Source organism: Octodon degus, unplaced genomic scaffold (genome assembly GCF_000260255.1).
Source record: "Octodon degus isolate 3935 unplaced genomic scaffold, OctDeg1.0 scaffold00147, whole genome shotgun sequence".
NCBI classification, from domain to species: Eukaryota; Metazoa; Chordata; class Mammalia; order Rodentia; family Octodontidae; genus Octodon; species Octodon degus.
The window spans coordinates 5,259,313-5,263,722 of NW_004524723.1; positions in this window are offsets into that span (position 1 = coordinate 5,259,313).

Here is a 4,410-nt window from a genome sequence, read left to right on the forward strand (position 1 = left end):
GGGAGGCTGAAAACAGGAGGATCACTAGGAGTCTGAGCTGCGTAGTGAGACCTTGTACCAAATACATAAATTTTTTTAAAAAGTCTAATAACATAAAGTTAAAAATGGCAAAAGGAAAGGAGGGAGGGAGGGTGGGAGAGAGAGACAGAGACAGAAAGACAGAGAACTTTAGAGAATAAAGCAAAAACCAAATTAAAGAGGAAATAAAGATGCCTTGCAATCTAACCAGAATAATCGTAATTATTTTAGAATGTTCTTTTTCCAGTTCTTTCCTATGCTGTGTGTGGGTTTGGGTGTATTTTTATTTTAAGACATACTATAAGGGTGGTTTTCATTCTGATTTTAACACACTATATTATATGATTGTCTCCTTACATTTTCAAAAATGCTGCTTCAAGCCTCAGGCGCTGAAAGTGGCTGCCCTAGGAGTGGGCACAGAGGGGAGTGAGGGCTTGGCCACAGAGCCTGCCAAATGCAGATAATCCCTGCCCCACCAGCTCAGAGAGAGAAAGTTCTACTTTTATATTTTGTTTGTTTAAGCCACTGAGTAAGAGTACTTTGAGAAAGTTTGCATAGTAGTTTGAAAATCCTAAACATTCTGTTGCATAAAATGTGTTTCTGTTACACAGGAGAATTCATTCTAGCATATACATTTATTCTTTTCTGTTATATAAATAAGCCATCCTCTCTATATTTATCATCATTTAGTTAAGCCACTCCACTGTTTCAAAATTTCCTTTAAAACCCCTGCCATTACCCACTTTCTTCTTATGTGTTGTTAGGATAAATTCTCAGAGGTAAAGGCTGGTAGGCAATAAGCACTCATCAGTGTTAGCTATTAGGGTTAGAAATAATGAAATGAGAATATTCTGCTCCTGGGAGGTATGAATCCTCTGAAGAAAGCTGTGGTCACAGAAGTAGTTGTGCTACTTAGGTGGTCTGCTCTGAGGAAATCAAGCATCCTAGACACATCACCCTCATACAATGTCCTCCATTTCCAAAGGGGAGCTTCCAGCAGGTAAAGGCCACTCAACTCTTCATATCAAACCCCGGTCACACACCTTGGTCGAGAGCTCAGGATTCCTGAGCTTTGGTACCTTTCTGAGGAAGGAATCTTTTAAATATAGGGCAGCCACGTTAATGCTGTCTGTGGCTCTGGAGCTCCTCACAGGACCTTGCTTCTCTGTCCCAGCCTGGCCCATGGCTCAGATCACTTGGAGCCTTCAGTTTCACTACTCAGTCACCCTTGATGTTCACCCCAGTTCACCCTTGGTCCTGTAGGCTGGACCAAGATGGATTCTCCTAGTAGAGCCTCTGTCCTTGTCCTGAGTTGCCAGCGTAGCTCATTTAGTCCTTGGGGGCTGTCACTCTAATTCAGAAGCTACATTGACAAGAGGCGTCTGAACTTTGAAATTTGTTGGAAAATTAATTCCTACCCATAAGATTCCTCCAATTAACAATGATCACACCTCAGATAAACCTCACTGGTTACAATGCATCCATAAGATCCCTCGAAATAGCCTAAAAGAGCACCATTTTATAGGACTGTACCTAGTGTGTGAGGCTGGCAGAACAGAATGACCCTGTGCTTGTGACTTTCTTAATCAGCCATCGAGGAGCACTCTGCAACACAGGGGTCCCATCCCCCACCTGAGTAGGTTTCCCTTAGGAAACTCCCAGGGCTACAGGCTTGTGACTGACCAAGCCCCTCAGTGTGACCAGGTAATGTCCATTTCCTGCTTACCAACCTGCATCCTTGAACACTGCCTTCCCCAAACGTGTTCACAACTTTTGTTCAATACATGTTGTTTTAATCTCTTCAATGAGCAGAGTGCATGTGAATTTATAAGGAATATGTTCATAGCTGTAAAAGATCAAAATGGTAGACACTGAATCCAATGCAGCTCTGAAACTCCAGAGGGAAGAAGGTGGAAAATGCAGAAATGAAGGAAAGAGTTAAGATGCAGAAAACTGAGGTCAGGTGAAGCTCCCTCTCCCGATGGGAGAAAGGACTGTCCAACAACTGCTGCTCTTTTACTTATACAATCAGTGCAAGAGGCTGTTTACAAAGAATTTTAAGGACAGGGTAAGATTTGAAACAGGAAGAACATCTAATCTTCAGCAAAACACTATGCCTTGATGATTATATGGAGAACAAGAGAGGAATTGTCTGTGTCACCTCAGGTGAAGGCAACGTCACTTTGTTGTCGGCTCCCTGAGTTGCACAGCCCTTCTAGCAGGGCCCTTCCAAACTGATGAAACGCAGTGGCCTTGTCCTTGATACCCGAGGTACAGACAACTTCACTCCCAAAAAGGAGTGAAGAAAGAAATGAGTCTCCCTTAAAAATGTATTTTTAAATTAGTATCACATATACATCATTTAAATTTTTTTTTATTTTTTATATTTTAAGGAAGGGTCTATAGGGTGTTCAGCATCTCACTACTAGATTGGACTTGTAGTGATCCACCTGTTTACAGCCTCCCAAGAACTGGGATTATAGGCACTTGCCACCATGCCCAGTCTCAATTGCCATCTCAGTGCGCCCCTGGGGCAGGGCTGGCACAGCAGGCCTGGGGATCAAACCTCCAGCCCCTGCACCTGCTTGCAGGCCCTTTAATCTGCTGAACTATTTGGGTGGTCCCGTAATTTTTTTTTAAAGTCAGGGTCTTGTTATGTAGTTCAAGAGGGCCTGATGCTCCTGCCTTAGCTTCTTGGGTGCTGGGATTCCAGGTGTGCACACTATGCCTAACTTAAAAAATATATTAAATAATACATAAAGGTTGTATATATTTGTGGTTTATTAGGTGACATTTTAATGCATGTATGTATTGTGAATGTTCAAATTCAGGTAAATATATCAAGCTTTTCAAACATTTATCATTTCTTTATCATGAAATCATTTAAAATACTTTCTTCTGGGCTGGTGAGATGGCTCAGTGGTCTAAAGCACCTACTTAGAGCAAGCTTAACAAAAGCAAAGGGACCGCGGTTCAATCCCCCAGCACCACATGCCAGCCAGCCCTGCCCCCTGGTGGGCTGAGCTGGCCACACACACACACACACACAAATAAATAAATAAATAAAATTTTAAAAAAAAATAAATAAAATAAAATACTTTCTTCTATTTTTTAAAAAATATCTACAATACCTTCTTGTTATATGAGTTTCCAAGTCTTGATTCCCTGGTTCTAAGTTCCCTTCCTTGAGGCGGCTAGGGGCATGTTAGGGAAACATATGTGTACAGTTGTATGTACATAGATGTTTCTTGAGTTATGTAAGGCTAATGTCCGTATAAACCTCTGGGTAAGTTGAAAAAGTTACATAAGTAAAAAATGCATTTAGTGAGCCTATTATAGCTTGTATCTAGATGTCTCCCCAAAGCCTCATGTGTTCATAGGTATGGCTTTTACAAGCTCACTGGATCCAGGGTGTGTGATACTGGATTAAGGATGTGTGGTGCTAAATTAATCCACTGACTGGCTTTGGGTGTGGATAATGGAAGCCTCACCCTGGGTGTGGGGCACCGCTCAATAGGCTTATGGGAGGTACCCACGGAGAGAGGAGGGCAGGCTGCTGCTCGCTGGCTCCTGCCTGCCGCACCATGGACTGTCTCTCCTCTGCGATGCTCTCTGCCACGCTGCCCTCCTTGGAGCCAGCCAACTATGGGCTGAAGCCGCTACAAGCTGCGAGCTGAAATGTGAGTTTCCTCCTTTAACTTGAGTGTTCGGTATTTTGTCTGAGCAGGAAAAAAAGTGAGCAAGACATCACCTAACCTCCTGTACATAATAGCGTAGTTTCTCCTGTCTTAAATCTGCTTAGTACACTTACATGAATCTATAATTGTGCTAAATCAGCTCACACAAAGACTATTTTTAATGAAGCTTTGAAAAAAGTCTCTTGTCACTGGGAGACTCAGCTTGCTGCCTCTGCTCAGCAAGAGGATATCACTGTTTGACCCAGCCAGGAAAAGAATCAAATTCAAAGCATGGTTTCTCTTGAATTTATATTGCTTGTCTACCATCATAATGTCAAAAAGCCATTAAGTCCAAACTTCTCAAGTAGAAGGACATTCTCTCTTTATGCACATGCGTATATAAAATGCACTAGTCTGGCTTTGGCCTTGATAATCAGCCCCAATCTGTGAACTGGCCTTTGACTTTGGCTTTTGGAAATTTATTATTTTTTATTTATTTATTTATTTATTTTTGCGGAACTGGGAATTGAACTCATGTCCTTGAGCTTGCCAGGGAAGTGCTTATTCCACTGAGCCATCTCCCCGGCCCCCTGGAAATTTAAATAGTGGAATGCTTATTGCTCAGCATCCCTTTTACTGCCCTGAGCTTTGCCTGGTCCACAGTGATGGGTAAATAAAGTAATAATTGCATCTAATTAGTATAATATATTAGTAT